At 42.0% G+C, this 20,838-nt stretch overlaps 1 long non-coding RNA gene across 2 annotated transcripts in view; it reads left to right on the top strand.

Annotated features, from left to right (window-relative positions):
- Positions 1 to 20,838, top strand: part of LOC137142887 (uncharacterized) — a 215,560-nt gene that overhangs the window by 137,018 nt on the left and 57,704 nt on the right. For both annotated transcript variants that reach the window (XR_010917029.1, XR_010917030.1), the window contains exons 3-4: positions 13,574 to 13,708; positions 14,622 to 14,693. This is a non-coding gene — a long non-coding RNA (uncharacterized lncRNA). The remainder of the gene's footprint in view (positions 1 to 13,573; positions 13,709 to 14,621; positions 14,694 to 20,838) is intronic.

The following is a 20,838-nucleotide window of genomic DNA, read 5'->3' as shown; positions in this document are numbered from 1 at the left end:
TTTCGGCGGCGGCGGGGTTTCACGGCGGTGGCGGGGTTTCGCGGCAGCAGCGGCGGGGTTACATGGGGGGAACAATGCCCTCCGCCGAAACCCTGACGCCGTTTGTCCCTTTTCGGCGGCAGGGTTTCGCGGGGGTGGGTGGGGGGGACTTTTGGCGGTGGATTCGACGGGCTTCTTCAAAGTACCACCAGTGGTACATGTACCACCGGTTGAGAACCACTGCTTTAGAGAATAAAGAGACCAGTGGAAGAGCAAGGATGGAGAGGGGTACCACTGGCTTCAAACTCAGACTGTGTGTAAGCGGGTGCCATTTCACTTAGGTCAGTGGAGCCTCATCCACCTAGGGAAATACTGTTGGACTGCTCTATATTATGGAGGCTTGCGGTAAATTCAGTAACATTCTAAAGTGCCTTAGATCCGGGAATGAAAAGTACTATAGAAAAGCACAGGCTGAGTCACTCCTCTAACATTCTTAGGCGGGGGGCACCCTGAAGCCTCATAATTTTAAATTTCTTTAGAAAGGGGGAAATTGGCCTGTTCTCCAATAAAGAAGCATAAATCTTCATAGCATAAGCCCAGCTGCCTGTTAATTGAAGTTTTCTCTGTTAACTGAAATGCCTCTATGGCAACCATTCTCAGCAATGCTGTTCATGGGAAGTCTTTCCTTTAACATCTCAGGTGGGCAGTGGAGCTAATTCACTAGCTTGGTTGTGCAAAATCAGTGTTTTAAACAGCTGTCACAGAAATAAGGTTATGGAGGACATCTCTTTGTTGTCTGTCCCATGAATCAGCTCCTTGTCATATGTCCGGTAATAGGACTTTATGTGCAACACATGCCAGTCTCATTCCACTCTCCATTGCAATTATATAATAAACCTTTAAGCTGATGAGTAAAAAAGTTGTGCTTGGCATCTACTATATGGAGTAATTCTAGGGCCCAGTTCAGGAAAGCACTTAAGCATTGAAATTAGACACAGGTTGCTAACCATCAGAGGAGTGAAGTTCTGGAATAGCCTTCCAAGGGGAACAGTGGGGACAAAAAACCTAGCTGGCTTCAAAACTTAGCTTAATACATTTATGGAAGGGAAAGATATGATGGGACAGCCTAGTTTGGCAATTGACTGATCTTTGACCACAGTGGTGGGCACAGTATAAAATCTGAGCAGAATAAAATTGACTTTACTGGAGCTTTGAGCAGGCATTAGGATCTTTTTTTGCAAGACTGGGATGTAATACCTTAAGAAATGCAACTTTGTATAGTAGAGGTGAGCTCTTTGATGGTGTTTCATGAGTAATTACACCAGGATTATCTTTTGTACAGTACAATATGTATTCTGAATCTAGAACCTTCCCCAAATGAGTAGATTGATAGTGTTTTTAAAAAATCCATTAAAAATGTGGCATATAAATCAGTGTTGATCCACTGATGTTGAACTGAATTCTTAAATTTTCCACAGAAGTAACTAATCACCTAATGTATCTATATAAATCAGAAGATTAGACAAAGGGGAAAAAAGACTGGGGTACTTTGTTGGCAGATTAATATATGTGTTTTCATTCACTGCTAGACAACTTGAGCTAGCTGGATAAACAGGTGAGGAAAGAGGAAGCTGGAGATTAAGTGACAGAAAAATGACTGAAGGAGCTATCACAGAATTGTTAACTAAATTCCAATTGTGGGGCTTCATTCTGTATGCAATCACGCATGTCCCGATCCTGCAATAAACTCTGTAGAGGCAGAATCTCCATGAAATCATTGGGGCCTATGCAGGCTGCATGCTGGGAGCTCATTGTGGTTTGGGGCCTTCATCGCAGATGAAAACATGGTTAAAGTTTTTTAAAAACCAGTTAAAAATGTTTTTTTTTAAAATGGTTAAAAACACTGGTTAAAAATGGTTAAAAAATGAGACCTTACTGAGCAGACCTATTCCGCATGTGTATCCAAAATGGTCTGCTAACTTAAATGATAATTAGTGCAGGTTAAATTTTGTTGTTGGTTTCTTGATGAAAAACATTTGAATCCAAATGAAAAGTTTTATTTTTAATTAAAATGTTATTTGATTTCAATTTTCAAACATCTCAACCTTTTTTTGGCTTTTGTTGTTGTTTAGGGGCTAGCTGAAAGATTTCATGGAGATTTTTAGATTTTCCACCAGCTCTACACATTTCACACTTACAAGCTTTGAGCTGGCAATGAGTTGCTCATCTCACAGGACAGAACTTGAAGACTGTGGTGAGCCAGACTGACTCCAGTCAGAATTTAGAGTGCATAATATTTCTGCAGGGTCTGTTGGTAGCTGCTAATTCCACTCCCTGAAACTCTTTGGCCTAGCTGTGGCTAATTTTAGTCTCAGCCCGGCTCAACCATCATCAGGCAGTGGCTAAACACATAACCTAACTGAACTCTTTGTGGAGAAGAACTGAAGAGAAGAATCTGGTCCTATTTCTTTTGAGTAATAACAGCTATTTAAATAGGTGGAAGGGGCTGGGGTTTCATCTCTGCTCTGATCCGCCCTGAGGCCAAGCTTGACAAAGCCCTGGTTGGGATGATTTAATTGAGGTTGGTCCTGCTTTGAGCAGGGGGTTAGACTAGATGACCTCCTGAGGTCCCTTCCAACCCTAATTGTCTATGATTCTATGAGGATTCTTGGTAAGAAATGGAGAGAAATCTGAACATCGCTCTGAACTGGGAGAGATGAGCAGGGAGAGAGAAAGCTGGCCTTCCCCTGCAGCCTCTTTGTGTATAAATTATGATGCATTAATTAGATGATCACAGTAACTATTATTTCCACTTCCTGTCTGTCTCTTTCCCTCTACCTCCCAACTGGAATCTATCCCTTCTCTGCTGCCAGTCTCCTTGCCCAGTCAGTCCCAGTTTCTCCCCACAGCCTAATTGCTTGTCAGATCCATCTCCCCTTCTCTTCCACTCCCTTCCCACTGCCTCACTTATTTCCAGTCCATGCTCAACCATTCCAGTCTTTCCTCTAGTCCTTCATCTAATCTCAGTCTCCACCACCCACTGGTTCCCCACCAGGCTTCCTCGTTTCTGGTCCAATTGCATTAGCCAACCAATCCCGGTCTTTGTCCCTGCAGCCCTGGGCTGAAGCATGCTCAGAATGGATGGAATTTTTGGAAAGTTTAGATGCTATCCTCTGGCAAGTTGTGGCGTGTTCCCCCCCGTATATAATAATGTTGCCCCTTTTGGCCTGCCTGGCTTGTCAAAGTTTGGGGCTTCGTGGGTGTTCCAGTTGTAAGTAGAACTGGGTGATAGATATTTCTTCGATGCAGTTTTGTTGATTTTACAAAGAATGTACAAAGTTCTGTGTCTCTGAATGCAACCAAGAAAACTCACTTCAACCTGCACCACTGACCCAAAAACTTCTTCCCAAGTTTCTTGCGGGGTCAGCCACCATGCTTTCAGCGCCTCCTTCAGCTATCTCAGTCTGTTCTCCCTGCATGCAAACCAATACTCAGCTAAAGCTTCTGGTTGGGTTCTCACAATTTTTTTTGTTTTGTTTTGTTTTAGGTGGAGATTTATGTTTATTGTTATGTTACAGTTACAAGGTTCCACCTAACTGATGATATTATATACATTTTGCAATTAGAAAAAATTGAATTAAAATGTATATCAGAGTGCAGGCTCGTTCTTTTTATGTATTATTGCTCAACGGGGAAATCATCTCTTTAGAAACACGCTCACTTTAGCACTCCGAAGTCAGTAGCTTCAGCTGTAGAGTAATTTTCAACAAAGGCTGATAAGGAGCAGCGTGAGTGAAGTATTAACATGTGAATGTACAATGTGAAAGGCGAGGAGCAACTCTAGGGCAAAAATATTCTTCTGAGAGAGGAAAATCAAGTGGAAACTTGCAACTGGAGATGAAAATGAACACTCGAAAAATAATTTCTTGGAGAGACAAGAATAATAAATGGAGGTCATTCTCATTCAGGAAAAAGTCATATTTCAAGGGAAAAAAAGTTTGGAGCAGTGTATTAAATCATTAGGAAAAGGACCTGCAGCTAACATCGAAGTCTTGAATTCTGCTTTTTTAAATTAAAGTACAAAGAGATGCTCTAGTATTTAGAGGGGATTGGGAGTCAAGGCATCTGGATCCTGGTGCTGGCTCTGCTAGTGACTCTTTCTGTGATCCTGGACAAGTCACTTGACCATTCTGTGCCTCAGTATACACATTTACAAAATGAGCACAACATTTCCCTTAGGGGAGGCAATTTAATCCAGCGGACTGAAAACTGGGGAACCAATGTTCTGTTCCTTTAATCTGCTTTGTTACCTTGGACAACTCACTTCACTTTTATGTCAGCTACCCTATCTGTAACATGGGAATGCTACTTTCCTTACCGTGTAAAGTGTCTTGAGATCCGTAGCCTAAAAGTGCTAAATAAAAGTAAGTATTCAGACTGTAAAGCATGTTGAGCTCCTGCAATTAAAGATACTGTATAAGTATTTGCAATTAAGAAAAATATTTTCAAACAAATCCAACATTGTGATATGCTTAGGGGAAACCACTGTCCCCACCCAGTACTTACAGGGATTACCATCCATTGTCAGTACTGGTCCTTCTAGGGGAGGGATGGCTTATCTTCGTCAGGCAGCATTTCCAGAAATGAGACCTTAGCATATGGAAATCATTACATTGTCTTGGCAATGGTGCTCTTCTCCAGCTACTTTCCCCGTACCCCTTCATTTTTCAGCACTGACTGAAGGGGGGAAGGGACCCTCTTCCCTCCCATTGGAACTGTACTAATATTTTAAAAATCTGTCACTGTCTAAAACACAGTTGTGTCCATGTTGCATGCTCCAGTCACCTGGGACTTCATGAAAACAGCTGCGATAGAATTCTTGCTGCTCCAACAGCAGGCCCAGCCCATGCATTGTGTCTCTGTTGTTGCTGTGAAATTCCAAATGACTGACATGTGAAATAGAGACAACAGTGAAGTTCCTACATAGCTATGGATTTGTTAAAGGAGGATCTCCTTTAGCTGTTAGCAGTATAGGGCCTATGAAATGTTGTTAGCAAGTTCTGAAAACCCATCCACTAGAGGGCAGTGGTGCATGTGCACACACAGGCCAGCTCATTGTGAACAGTGTGTTCAGTATTCGATACAACAGAAGAACACAGTCCCTTCCCCCAAAGATTTTGCAGTATAAATATAGACTGATCCAATTCAGAGGAAAGTTCTACTTTAGACCACCCTTTAGTATAATTGGTTGGTATCTGTGTTTGTATTGTAATGGTTTAGTATTGGTGAGCTTTGCAAAAATGGAGTGGACACTTGACACACTAGTTCCAGAGGGGTAGCCAGGTTAGTCTGTATACAGCAAAAACAGCAAGAGTCCTGTAGCACCTTAAAGACTAACAAATTTCTGCAGGCATAAGCTTTCGGTGGCTGCAACCCACTTCGTCAGATGCATGAAGTGGAAACCACAGATAGGAGGTATGTATATACATCCAAGGGTGAGAAACATAACAATAGGGAGGGCAAGTGCTAACAAAGTCAATTCAGTTAGGGGAGATGAGGCCTATTCACAGCCTAACCACATCAGCCACACCATCAGGAGCTCATTCACCTGCACATCTACTAATGTAATATATGCCATCATGTGCCAGCAATGCCCCTCTGCCATGTGCATTGGCCAAACCGGACTGTCACTACGCAAAAGAATAAATGGACACAAATCAGACATAAAAAATGGTAACGTCCATAAGCCAGTCGGAGAGCACTTCAATCTCCCAGGACACTCTGTAGCTGACTTGAAAGTTGCCATACTTCATCAAAAAAACTTCAAAAACAGACTTCAGCGAGAAACTGCAGAGCTGCAACTCATATGCAAACTTGATACACTCAAACTGGGTCTGAACAGGGACTTGGAATGGGTCTCTCATTCCAAGAAGTAATTGTCACTGTTCACACATTCTCACCTTCTAATCAACGGCTGTGAATAGGCCTCATCTACCCTAACTGAATTGACTTTGTTATCACTTTCCCTCCCCATTGTTATGTTTGGATCTCTATATATATACCTCCTATCTGTGGTTTCCACTTCATGCATCTGATGAAGTGGGTTGCCGCCCACGAAAGCTTATGCCCGCAGAAATTTGTTAGTCTTTAGTGTGCGACAGGGCTCTGGCTGTTTTTGACAAACTAGGATAAGGAAGGAGCTCTGAAGTAGGGGACACGATGAAAGAAGTTGTGAAGATGAGTAATTAGACCTGAGTTGGGGTTCTTTAGCAGAACAAGGAAAGACAGTAGCAAAAATTGCAGGTATAGGCTGAGTTGTGCAAACTCTTGAACGTAAGTCTGAAGTTGCTACGTTGCTCTGTGTAGCCAACATGAGATGGAATAAGGGATAGAGAAGATTGATGGCAATGCATGCTGTAAAAAACTGCAGTTATGGCAATATATTATTGGTAGTGTAATCAAAAATTGAAAAAGCCCTTTAATGGTTATCGCACAGAGCATTCTGAGTTAACAAACTACAGCGCTTTCAAAATGAAAAAAATTAAGCAGTCCCAATTTCACTTGTTGCATCCATCATCTAGTTACGCAAGAACTGCCATATCTCAGATAAATTGTTTCCAAGTGGCACAAAGATAAATGAAAGGAGATGATCAGTACTGGAATTATTGTTAGCTGTGTTGGTCCTTGGATACTAGAGAAGTAAAGTGGGTGAGGTAATATTTTTCCCAGACCTGAAGAAGAACTCTGCATAGCTCAGGAGATTGTCTCTTTCACCAGCAAAAGTTGGTCCAATAAAAGATATTGCCTCCTCCACCTTGTCAATGGAATTATTGACACGCTCACATCTTACCCCTATGAACCTCTAGATAAAGGAACAACAGAAATTCATGAATGCCACAGACATAGTTTTTATCTGACTGTGCTCCTTCATATTCCAGTGTCATAAAGTGGGTGCTGCTTCGGGCAAAAAATGAGTCTCTCGAATCAATCAGCTATAAACTCAGGTCTTAACAATGCAGAGGTCCCTGCCAAGGCACTGAATGACTGAGCTTGGCTGGAGGATAAATGAGTGAGAGTGAAATTGAAACGGATATGGGTTGGAGTACTGGCCTGGAACAAATTTGCATGAAATATGACATATGATAAAGGTCCCTGGCTAATGGTGGTTTTTGGCTGGTGTTGACATAAAATATAACGAAGACCCGAGGGATATAGTTTACACTGCTGAGTACTTGTGCTAACAAAAGACCATGGAATGGATGTTGTGCTGCTTGTTGATTAAATGTGTCTTTATCGCCTGGGACACAAGAACTAAGCTGCATTGAGTACAATTCAAGACCTCGAAGCCTCACACTCAGGTAATGGATTTATATCTTGCTTCCCCACAACTTTAAAAATCATTCCACTCAGACACAATTACTAAGGCCTTTGTCCTCAAGCATATCAGAAAAGCCAGTTTCGGAATAGGTCACGGAGGCTGCTCTGTCCTCTGTATCCTAGAAGTAAAGGGCTGAGAGTAGGAGGTAGATCCAGGAATAACTTTCTCTCCCCTCCAAATACAGTGAAGAACAAAGGTGAAGGGGCACTGTGGGGAAAATTTCTCCTAGCTGTAGCTGTTTTGGTGGTACAGGACTTCAACTTGCAGGGCAGCTGCCTTTAACTAGCAGTAAAATACGATGTTGTCCTCCCATCAGTGCCTTTCAGTGAAGTGGAATCTAATTCATCCCATCATAATTCAGTCAACATCACTGGAATTGCACCAGGGATAAACACGACTCATTTCTTTTTAAAATAGTACCAGTTGTAAAACTTGTTTTATTGGCAGGAATGCTGTTCCCCATGCAAACTGAACTTCTGGGATTTGCTTCATTAAATTGCTTGTGTGCGATGGGCAATCTTGCAGCTTATGGCTCATGTGGAGAATTAAATGTGTCTTTGTGTCTCCATCTCTAAATGGATCTGGGTGGCAGCTAATCCATCTGCAAATGGCTGTTCAGTAGCTGAAAGGTGGCAGAGTATTTTCTGGCAAGGGGCACATTATTAAAATAAAACTTTCCAGTCCTTGTCTCTTCCATCTCTATAACAGGAGCAAAAAAAGTCACACTATCGCAGCTTATCAACTCCTAATTTTATCTTTGCCTTTATTCTATCTACCTGTATCATTGTATGTGTGTCTAATGAGGAAACAAATTTGTTCCTTGATACAGAGTTTCACAAGGAATGGGCCCGTGTTAGCTGGCTTTTGAGCAGTGACACTTCTCCACACAGGTTTAGGAAACCCACTGACAAAACAATGTTACAACCACTCACCAACTTCATCCCCATCACATAACCCAGAAGAGGATCTTCCAGGGGTACCACATGGTTTAAATGCCTAAAAAGAGAAAATACTTTCATCTGAAGGCCCCTATTTCAAAATTAGCCCAGGTCAGTGGTTACTGTGAAAGTCATTAAACATCAGGCCATTTTAATGTATATGCAATGAGTTTGCTGGTCCCACTTGAGTTCCTAGTCAATAGCTGTCTACATCCCCAGAGCTACCTGTACATGTGACACTAACTTGTTCCTTTGCTAGGAATGTCAGCACTGAGAACGAAGATTGAACAGGCTGTCGAAAGTGAATTTATGTTCTCCTCCAGGTGGATCCTCCAGATTGAGGCCCATTGGCAGGCCAGTAGCTTGTACTATTTCCACCTATACAATATGCTCCTTGTATAGATAAGTAGGCCTTAGTGGACTGCTAGTCCTGGAGGGAGACAACTTTCATATGACAATGGTCTTAAGCAATTAATACTTTTTTTGAAAGGTCATACAATACAATGCAAGGGTTGGGATAAGACTAAATATATCAAAGATATAGTAATGCCAAGAAAAGTTAATATATGGTTGAAAAATTCTGTGTAAGAGAATACACGAGGCACGTATGTGGGGCTCAGGTTTTTTTATGAGGAAAATTTACTAATGTTCTTAAAGATGTGGTCATAGACTAGGTCAGACCAAGAGGCTGTATATCAATCTAACTTATTTGATTTCTAAAATAAATTAATGTGGGTCCCACCACATTATCCATTTGAATTCCTCCTAAAATTACAGAGTGGAGACACACATTCTTTTTCCCTCCAGTTTAAAGGGTCTGGACAAAGTTTATTTTGTATATTGTTTTGTTATTCTATTTCTGTGAGTTGGGGATCTTTGATGGTATTATTGAGAGAAGCCAAGTCATCCTGACCTTTTCCAGAATCATGTTTTATAGCTGTTGGCAAGAAAACCGCACAAATTTCATTTTTGAGATTGACACATAATCCATGTTGCCAGTAGAACAAAGCTGCCGGGGAGGTCAGATCCTTGTGGGGCAAAGTGGCCTCTCTGGTAACTTGGGCCGGGGCTTCGGTGGGTTTTGAAGATGTAGATCAAAACTTTAATTTAATGGAAACGGGAGTATTTTATTTCAATGAATACTTACATATTCAGTAGTGGGAGAGAATCCATTGTAGTCCATTACCAAGCCCCAGAGAAATTAAATCTCTAATATGCATTTAAGAAAGGCAATCTCACAGGAGATTGGTTTCGGGGTGATACCTAAAGGATGCATTAAAATACACAGGTTATTTATTCAGAATAAAATGAAAGAAATCTCTTAACACACAAAGCTTGGACACTTTTAATGGTTCCATGTATTAATCATCAAATGTTTTGGCACAACTGCCTGCAGTGAAATAATATTTTCTGTGATGCTCGATCCTCGTATATTAGACACTGGGAGCGTCTTCTAGCTGACATGACTTTTTTCAGTCATTTCTTTTTCAGTTACTATGTCTAAAGGGCTCATCTCCTCTGTAACCTGGAAAGAGGCACAAGGGATCAATCATTGATCTTTCTGTCTGAATGTCTCATGAGCTTCATTTTTGTAACAGAAAAACAGAAAGGTAGTTAGTTTTACAAGTAAAAGTATAGTCTTTAAACCAGCCACTTCTCCTCTGACACAGTTATTGAGCAATGTGTTTCATCCTACCACAGTTAGCTTTTTCCATACTAAAAATCTTCTATTTTAATTTTCTCTGTAGGCTCTTCCTTCACTTTGTATTTTCCCATTTCCTTTTGCTTTATTCATGTTTTCAGGCTGGCCGGCCTCCTACTTCGTCCACTGTCCAGATCCTACTGTTGATTTACTGCCTAACCTGTTTGTGCTTCTGTAATCTAATGGCCTTCTCTAACCATCCCATATTTTTAATCTAATTACCTTTGGCAAACTCTATTTTAAGACTAATTTTCAGCTTGTTTATGCTAAAAGGATGCTATTGGATTTTTTTTTAATAACTTTGATTATTTTTCACCCCATTGCTTACAATAGTCTAAGAAGTGTGGAAAAGATGAGTAACTTTTTAAATTTGCCACTTTAGTGGAGCCAAATGCCCCAGGTAAATGCCGGGAGGGAAATTCACTTCCAGTGCTGCCTCAAGCTAACTTCGTACTACTGACATGGTGCCATACTAGCTGTTGGTGTCCCCTAATCCAGAGATGACTGGATTTGCTCCCCTTGTGTTTTGGAAACTGGTGGCCATTCAAAGCTGTTGCTGGGCAATGGCAGTTGGCCCTGTTCCCAACTGTAGTCTGCCAAAAATTCCAACTGGGGCGGTGGAGCTTGGCTGATGGGTCAGCTTCTCCCACTTGCTGACTTTAGAAATTAAAATGTTAACTTATTTTCTGGCATAGCGAGCTGTTTCTTCACTGCTCTCCCCCTTCATTCTCGGCAGAGAAAACTGTGCCATTGAGGCCTTTGTCCCTCTGGATCTCGCCATGCAGTCTGCAAATCACTCTGCCCATACAATGGCAGAGCAGCCTGGAAGCACTGAGAGAAGAGTAAAAATGTCCTATTTGTGAGCTGTCATTTTCGGACTCCATGGAAGGCTCATGCAGTCAGGGATGGGGCTCTGAATCAGATCAGCATTTCCCAAAGCTGTAACTCTGCAAAAACCAGGGCAAAAGCTACTGGTGTTGAAATGATTCAAAGCATCCTTTGGTCAAGAAGCTGTCCGCCTTCTCCATTCCCCTTGATCCAAGAGAAGGATCAGGCAAAGAATTCCAGTCATTAGATTTCTGAACTTGTATCTTTTGAAGATGAATCAGAAGTTGACATTTCTCAAGGTAGAGGTTTTGCAAGTCAGCCTGATTCCTCTCAAGATCCACCATGGTGCCTGCTAAGAGCAACGAAAAGGAAATAGATTTTTATTTTTTTAAACTAAGATGAAAATCAAAAAAATTTCAGAAGGGAAAGAACACCTGCTCTGGTTCCAGCTTCTCTACAGTGGATGCGGAGTTCTCTGGATCAGGCAAAGATCAGGACTCAGAAAATCAAGAAAAATTCTTTCTTTCTGACAAATTTGATACTGTGTATGGGGGAAAAATGGCAGCTATCAAAAAAGAGTTTGTCAGATATCTGCCATCTTGCAAAACATGAATGCAGCTGTTGCATCTCTGGCAAAGGATATGGGAATTCCTTCAGACCCTTTAGATAGCAAACCTCTTCTTGCCAGAAGCTGGGAATGGGTGACAAGGGATGGATCTCTTGATGATTGCCCTGTTCTGTTCACTCCCTCTGAAGCACCTGGCACTGGCCACTGTAGGAAGACAGCATCCTGGGCTAGATGGACCATTGGTCTGACCCCATATGGCTGTTCTTATGATGCGTTATTTCACAGGGAAAACTCTGGCCCGCAGTCTTACAAAGAAGTGAGGAAACAACCCCTCAAAGGGGTAACAAGACAAGTATACTCGCTTGTGCTGCCTACATTAGCTAGTATTGTATTTTCACCATGCCCGATGCCGGTAAACAGCAGACGAGTGAGTAGTGGGAAAGATCATCATGGTGGCTCTTCATCATGTGGAAGAACAGCGCACATAGCGGGAGCTGATGTCGTACATTAATTGGGCTGAGTATTGCTGCAGCTTCAGAAGAACTCTTCTAACCGGCTGTAGTTGAGAGCACGGCCCACGGTCGTTGCTTGGCAACAGCACTGAAGGGCCATCAGAACCTGAGGAGAAGGGGGAGTGATCTGTTTGTATCCAGACTGGGGTGATGGCTTTGCTAGAAATGGAACTATTGGGTAAGACATTTTCTAGCGCAGTGGGGGTGACAAGTGGCAAATGAGGTGAATGAATGAATGAATGAATGAATGCCTTTTTCATTCAAAACTGCAGGAAGAGTAAAGGGCCAGAGACCATCTTCCCCAATGAGCACTGGTTCGATACGGACTCTCAGGAAAGAGTGCCATCCACTGAATCACCCGCACTATATCCCCAATCGTTTGGTGTTCCCTTGAAAGCCTTCCTTCTCACTGCCATAAATCTTCCTCTGGACTTGTTTTCCATTAATTTCCTTTGAAATGTTGGTTTTCCTTATGAAATGGAAATAGTCTATAGCCACCCAGAAAAAGCTGCCAAAAGAGATCAAAATGAGAGTTATCTGTAACACAAATTGCCTTGTTCCTGACGATGTAACCAAATTTAATGGAAGACTGTTAAACTGAAGGATTGCTCTGCGCAATTTAAGCCAAATTATGCATTGTTGCTGTGCTATTTTGACTTATTGCTTTAGGCGCCGTCTCAAATGTTGCTAAATTAATGCCCAGATAGGGTGTGCTTTGTCCCTGGGTGATTAAAAGCACATTTGCAGATCTGTCTTGTCCCCAATGCATTGTTTATGCTTCATCAGAACTTCTCTCTATTAAAGGAATCATTTGAAACCCATGGTGCCTTCTACTAGATTTCTCCTTGAAGTGGAGCAGCAGCTGCAGAGTGACTGATGGGAATTCAGAATTTCAGCCATCACATCCCCGGTCATTATTGTGCCACCCCAGCCTCCAAATCTGGGTGCAATGGCGATCCTCTGTGTGTGGGTCATTTCCTGCCATTAGGAAGGGGAGGGAAACAGCCACCACTGACCTTGTTTTCCCTCATCTTCCCCTTTCCAAGCCCTTGCTGTGCAGCCAGGCAGAGACTGGGAGGGCCTAATGTAAGGCTGGGGGGGGGACACCCATCATTCCTTCAGCCCTGTAGAGATTCCCTAGCACAGACCGTACAGCCTATGAGTGTATGTATGCTCTGTGTAGGCATGCACGCTCACCCAGGGATCCTAGGGAACAATGTGACCAAGGAGTCCCTGGGAGCAGAGCTCTGAAGGGAGTCTGAGAGTCAAGAGGGGAAAAGAGGACGGCGATCCACCACAGGACCATGACTGATAGCCCTGGTTTTCCCTGTATCCCTGGGGTGGCACCAGGTGTGAGGAGCAGCACCACAGACTAGTCATAAGGTGGGAATGGTAGTTGAATGCTGCTCGGAGAGCCATACAGACACTACCTCTTTTAGGTTTTCATGCAAGGGATCAGGACCAACTTTTGACACCCATTAGTGACATAGAGGGCTTCTTCAGGGGCAGTGGGTCCCAACAATGTGTGTGTGTGTGAGATGGAGGTGGGTTGTTTTATTTGTGACAAAGGGGGCTGCTAGCACTCTGGTACAGTTGTACTCCCACCCCATGTCTCTGAGGTCAAGATGCGGTGGATTTGTCTCAGCTGTTTGCAACAATCCCTTCCAGAGCCTGAACCTACTGCATGATAAGCCAATGTGCTGCTTCCCATAGAACATCCTGTCAAGATCTACTTGCATGGCTATACCTGAAATGCCGTGGGAATGGGCGCAAAGGATCTGGGATGCATCTGAGGAGTAACAGGTATGAATGCTCAATGTGTGATCATGGTATGAAGAAGCTGGGAATCTCTGCTTAAAAATCTTTCCTAAAAGTGCTTGATATGGTTCCAAGTTCAACGTCTTGGGTGGGACAAGCTTAGCTGTTAATAATACTTGATCCTTAACAAAAGTTCTTCCCTGCTAAGACTGTCACTGCTGTATCGTTGGGCTTCTTATTCCTAGAAAAAGCTTGCTAGTCAGTACGGATTGTATACATAACTTCTTTAATACATGTGTTAGTCAAATATTTAAAAAAACAAAAAACTGTTCCTATTGTGGAACTTGCAGTGGTAACTTATAACTTAATCACAAAAAGTAACAGGCACATTTCACGTAAACAAAACCATTCCTGCTAGAGCAAACTTTTCAAGATCTTTGTGATTATGCTGTTATGCATCTATTTGTGTGTGTGTGTTTGGGGGGCAACTTGCTTAGAAAAGTCAATATGGAGAATTGAACAGCAATGACAAAACGATTTTAGTCTAAGTACTTCTTCGAGTGGCCTCTGTGTGTATATCCACTTGCGGTATTAAGGTGCCCGCTCTGTGAGTTTTGGGAATCTTCTGGGAAGCAGTGTCCATTGGACACACTCAGCCCTCCCATCCTGGAGGTTTTGAGTGCATGAAAGGGGTTGTGGTCCTACTTCCCATCAGTTCTTTCTAATTGCTCAGGTTGCATGCAATGTCCTCAAAACTTTCCTCTTCTGTTTTTCTATATTTCTGTTCTTTAGAGGCAAATTCTGCAGGTAGTTTTACAAGCACTGTACAGTTAGATCTTGGGAGAAATGCAGTTGTTCATTGTGGCAAAGTCGTTTTGTGTTTTGTCTTGTTTGAAGAAGCTGTTTATCTTGTCAGTGAAGATTTTTCTTTGTCTAATCTATCTGATTAATTTCTTAGGTGCAGAAACGCTGCCTACAACATATACCACTGGAAACAAACAGACTGTATACGCTGACCAAAATATTACAGGTCTGTTTGTATTTATTTACCTTACATAAATGCAAACGTTGCCTTACAAAACAAACTGGGCCTTCTTCCTTCCCCATTCACTGTCCCTCACTGTCTTTTCTTCTTCCCTTTCCATTGCTCCTGTTTACTTTCTCTCACCCCATCCCATAACGATAATTACAAAAGAAAACAAAGTAACATATCACCACCCTAAACACTTTGCCTGTATGTTGTATGACACTACCACCTCCACCTTTGGACTGTCTTTTGTCTAATTAGAGTGTATATACTCAAGGCAGGGACTACTATGTGTTTTGAAGCACATCAAGCGAAAAGAGGCTCCAGTCTTGATTGGGGCTTCTGGATCCTGCAAAGGTATAAATAATAAAAATGGGATCCCTGCCCCAAACTGCATACGATATATACAGTAAACCAAAAAAATGAGTAGATAACAGATAGAGGAGACGTGATGGGTGGAAGTGAAGATGATGAGTATGGTGACTAGGAAGATCTAAAACACATTGTGTTTCAATGTAGGTTTGTTTTCACATATGATTGTAAACTGTGGGCTGCCTGGAAGAAGAGTTTTTGAGAAGAGACATTGAGGGGAAGGGATGGGTGTGGTGGCGTGGCTCAGCATAAAAAGGCGTGGAGATGGGCATGGGGACAAGATACACAGGTTAACAGAGATGACGGATTGTCTGTTTGCTTTGTTGTTAATGTTCTGCAGTGTTATACAGTGTTTGTTTCTCATTTTGGAGATGTTCCTTTGCAGAAGTGTCATCAAATAATAAAGGAGCTTCCTCTTTTCACTAGTAGAGGGGCCTTAGTGATGCCTTAATGTCCAGAGGTGGAGAATGTTTAATCCAGTTTAGCACTCTGTAAAGTTTATACATGTAGAGAGCATCTACGACACAAGTGATTTTATTTTCATCTGTTCTCCATTGTCTCAGCTCCCTTTCAGGGTTCTGTTTCTTCCTTTGGCTGTTCAATAGCCAGACATATTCCAAAGGCATTTCATCTTCTGGCCAGCTCTGTCCTGATTCTTTGCTATCCATTTAATTTAAATAACAAACTACTGTGTCAATTACGTTCTCCACATGTCCCTTGGCGCTTTCCCAACACTAGGAAGCTTGCTGCATCGCTGAGGACGGGTTTAATTCTTTTCTAACCAATTCAAACTGAGGCAAGAACAGAAAAAGATGATTGGAATAACCTGCTGTGGGCTCATCACATCCAGTCCCTTCCTACAGTCTACACAATTGACACACTCAACAGCATTTATGAGAAACTTAAAACAATCTAGACACTAAGAAAAGAATGAATTGTCTTGATTGTCTGGGTAATAATAATATTTAGCCCAAATAGAGTGTTTTGCCATTTTCCAAGTTCTGTTAAACCTGATAAAATACTTCAAGTTTCACAGTCCCTAGCATGGTCTTGTAGATAGGGCACTGAACTGGGAGTCAGAAGGCCTGGCTTCTATTTTTGTCTGCCGTTGGTTTGTTGAATGACCTTGTGCAAATCTTTTCACATCTGTGTTTGTTTCCCCACCTAGAAAAGGGGGATATTGATACTGATCTTTCTTTGTAAAGCACTTTAATATGTTGTAAGTGTTGTAATAGGTTGTAAGTGTGTGTTGACTGGATCTGTTCATGAAGCTGGTCCTTTTACAGACAGCCTGGTGGCCAAAGCTCAACTACCCTAGCAATTTGATCAAATGCTTTTATTGACTCATTGGTAAAACACAATAGGTATTTACTTCAGATGTATTGCTTGTCATTTTCCTGATATTTTCTTGAGGATCTGCAACACACTGTGCTCTTCTGCCATAATCATGTAGAATTGAATTTGTTGGTTCGTAGTGTCATTCATGTTCAAGGTATCCGAAAGCAATGAGATGCATACTGATACTGTAATGACCGTGCTGCCAAAGACCTGACCAATTGTGCATTTAGTGAAAGCTCACACACAGCCTTGGACATTAGGATCAGACTGCTTCATAGAATCACAGAAGGTTGGGGTTGGAAGGGACGTCAGGAGGTCATCTAGTCCAACCCCCTGCTCAAAACAGGACCAACCCCGACTAAATCATCCCAGCCAGGGCTCTGTTAATCTGGGCCTTAAAAACCTCTAAAAATGGAGATTCCACCACCTCCCCAGGTAACCCATTCCAGTGCTTCACCACCCTCCTAGTGAAAAACTCTTTCCTAATATCCAACCTAGACCTCCCCCACTGCAACCTGAGACCATTGCTCCTTGTTCTGCCATCTACTACCATTAAGAACAGCCTAGCTCCATCCTCCCTGGAACCCCCTTTCAGATAGTTAAAGGCTGCTATCAAATCCCCCCTCATTCTTCTCTTTTGCAGACTAAACAAGCCTACTTTCCTCAGCCTCTTCTCATAAGTCGTATTCTAGTCCCCTAACCATTTTTGTTGCCCTCCGCTGGACTCTCTCCAACTTGTCCACGTCCTTTTTGTAGTGAGGGGCCCAAAACTGGAAACAATACTCCAAATGTGGCCTCACCAATGCTGAATAGAGGGGAATAATCACTTCCCTCGATCTGCTGGCAATGCTCCTACTAATGCAGCCCAATATGCTATTAGCCTTCTTGACGACCAGGGCACACTGCTGACTCATATCCAGCTTCTTATCCACTGTAACCCCCAGGTCCTTTTCTGCAGAACTGCTGCCTAGCTCGTCAGTCCCCAGTCTATAGCTGTGCATGGGATTCTTCCATCCTAAGCGCAGGACTCTGCACTTGTCCTTGTTGAACCTCATCAGATTTCTTTTGGCCCAATCCTCCAATTTGTGTAGGTCCCTCTGTATCCTATCCCTACCTTCCAGGGTATCTACCACTCCCCCTATCTTAGTGTCATCTGCAAACTTGCTGAGGGTGCAATCTACCCCATCCTCCAGATCATTAATGAAGATGTTGAACAAAACCTGCCCCAGGACCGACCCCTGGGGCACTCCACTTACTGAAATCTAGGTAAATTAGATCCACTGCATTCCCTTTGTCTAAAAGTCTGTTACCTTCTCAAAAAAGGAGATTGGGTTGGTCTGGCACGATCTACCTTTTGTAAAGCCATGTTATATTTTATCCCAATGACCGTTAACCTCGATGTCCTTAACTACTTTCACTTTCAAAAATTTTTTCCAAGACCTAACATATTACTGAGGTCAAACTAACAGGCCTGTAGTTACCTGAATCACCTAGTTCTTATTTTTGAGAAAGGGAAAAATGTTAGCAATTCTCCAATCATACGGTACAGCTCCTGAGTTTAGATTAATTAAAAATCCTTGCTTGCAATTTCATGTGCTAGTTCCTTTAATATTCTTGGATGGAGATTATCCGGCCCCCACCCGATTTAGTCCCATTAAACTGTTCGAGTTTGGCTTCTGCCTTGGATGTGGTAATTTCTACCTCCATATCCTCATTCCCATTAGCCACCCTACCACTATTCCCAAACTCATCAGAAGCCCTGCAAAATGCAGAAAGTCAGACTGGGTGAATCAAGTGGCCTTTCCTGGCTGCTAATATTTATAACTTCATGAATTATTTTCATGTTTTTGAAAGCTTAATCTTAGCTGTGTTTCACAACTGAGGCGAGTGAGTTAAACATGTGCCTGTCATTTAACCCTGAGCAGTAAATAAAAATACCAATTATTTTTCTCAATCTTGTTTTGAGTATAGGTTGACAGTTCTCATTTTGCTCATGTGTGTGAACACATAGGAAAGTGTGAATTGACACACACACCCTCAGGAGAGCTGAATAAATCTCCAAGATGAAAATGAAAGTTACAGTTGCCAGGAAAAGAGGTAGGAAAGAGAAAAACTCCACGTTAATGATAAACCTAGGAGGGTAACAGACAAATACAGAAATGTTGCAAAATAAAAGCTAGCCAAAAAAGATTAAAACACATTTTTTTCCTTGCATTTAAATGATCCTGCGTCTGTATTTCTGAAGATGCTTATTGTGGATACAGTATGTTCTCTTGAATTTCTAGTCAAGCAACCAGCAAGATCAGAGATCACAATGGATTTGAGAAAATGAGTTGACTTATAGCCCCGTGTTAATGGATTTGATTAAAATGAAATTAAGACTTCACTCTGACCTTGAATAAAAGTTTGAGTGGAAGAAGGTGAAAATAGGAACAAGCCAACCTGAAATAGTTTCAGGATATAAAAGTAAAATATTTTAGCATCCTGTGTGTGCTAAATTAGAAGCCCAATACTAATGGCATCAACCATGAGATTTATTCCTGGATAATTGTGCTTCATGGTTATTTCTTAGTTTGATGCTTTTCTAATTAAAATATTTATATAGCTTTTAGCAGTGATATGGCTATAGTATTTTGTTTTACTCTCTCTGATACCATTCAGCAAAGGGTGAAAGCATGACTCCACTCAAGTCCATGAGTTTTGCCATAGGGCTGCGGTTTCAGCCGAAGTCCTATTCAATTAATTTACACACGAATTCAGGAGTTTGACAGTGTAATTTTGATCTGATTGGTAAACACTGCATTTGGCAGCAAGCCAGCAAAATAACACCCTGGTACAAACTGGTCTTTCATCAACTTGCTCTTGAATTAATGGTTTTGCTTTGAAACTGTCATGTTTTTCATAACATCCCTGCTGGAAAGTGCAAAAGGTTTTTGCTATAGATAGCCAAATATTTTGCTCTCCCTGAATCAGTGGTCTGTGAGTTTTGTTGCATGACTTAGTTTCCTGAGCTGCAGTCTGTTTCTTGAGCTAAAGCTGCAGAACTTTTACTTACTACATGTGAATTACCACTGAATATATTGCATGATGTGCTAATTTCCCCCAAAACATTTCATGAGGTTTTTCTTTCAAAACAAATCTTGTTTGGTTAAAGGTACTGGCTAGACGAGCATGGAAACGTCAATCTACTTTTTTCGGACTGTAGCTAGATAGCGTATTTATTTAAATAGGCACAGGACATGTGGTACAGTTCAGCAATGCCCTGCCAATGAGCCTTTAACCCTGATGTAAGGGATTATTTCCAGAGGGACTTTCGCTCTGCTTGATCTGCTAAATCCCTTCCACCACTGCTAAGGCTACCACCAAAGCTGCCAATTGAAGAGGTGGCGTTTGAAATGTAGACACTTGACAATTATGCTAAGACATCTAAACTCACTTCACATAGGCTACGAAAGAGCTATCAGATGATAACTTTCACGCACGCAAGTTGCAGTTGGGGACGTCTAGGTTGGACATTAGAAAAATGTTTTTCACTAGGAGGGTGGTGAAGCACTGGAATGGGTTACCTGGGGAGGTGGTGGAATCTCCATCTTTAGAGGTTTTTAAGCTGAGGCTTGACAAAGCCCTAGCTGGGATGATATAGCTGAGGTTAGTCCTGCTTTGAGCAGGGGGTTGGACTAGATGACCTCCTGAGGTCCCTTCCAATTCTATGATTCTATGACTGATGTGGGCTGAATTCAAACCCACGGATTTAGAGGTGAAAAGCAGTGTGCATCCTCACCAGGAGTTCTTGCACCGATTTAACTGTCAGTGTGGGGCATTGTGGGAAGGCTTCTGAAAGCCAGCAACAGTCGATGTAAGCAACGCAGTATTTACACTGACACTGCATCAACCTAACTATGGCGACCTAAGCACTATGCCTCTCGCGGAAGTGGAGTTATTAAGTCGGCATAGCGGGCGAGTTACATCAGTGGGAGCTATGTTTTAGTGTAGACACTTACAGAGTTAGGTCAACATAAGCTGCCTTGCATCGACCTAACCCTGTAGTGTGGACCAGGCCTCAATCTTCTTTTGTCAACCATCCGTTTGAATTTTTGGAATTGGTTTCATATATTATATAATCCAGCCAGGATTTCAGGGCACCCATGCTGTGTCTTATTGCTGGTTTAAACTTTATTTCATGGCATAGATATAGCAGAATAACTATTCCGCTCTAGCCATTCCAGTATAAATTAGTTATTTGAGCATAACTCCCCTGTGTGGACACATTCTGGAATAAAAGTGCTTTTATTCCAGCATATTTACTCCTTTTCCAAAGCAGAGTAATACGAGATGGTCACTTTTATTTTGGAATAGAGTGCCCGTAAGGGGAGTTATTCCAGAAAAGCTATAGCAGAATACTTATTCCACTATAGATATGCTGGTCAAGTTCTTTGTG

This window comes from Emydura macquarii, unplaced genomic scaffold, assembly GCF_026122565.2.
Source record: "Emydura macquarii macquarii isolate MOO-44397 ecotype Brisbane River unplaced genomic scaffold, CSIRO-AGI_Emac_v2 contig_3278, whole genome shotgun sequence".
Taxonomy (NCBI): Eukaryota; Metazoa; Chordata; order Testudines; family Chelidae; genus Emydura; species Emydura macquarii.
Note: the sequence above shows the minus strand (reverse complement) of the source record. Positions and strands in the feature narration are given on the sequence as shown.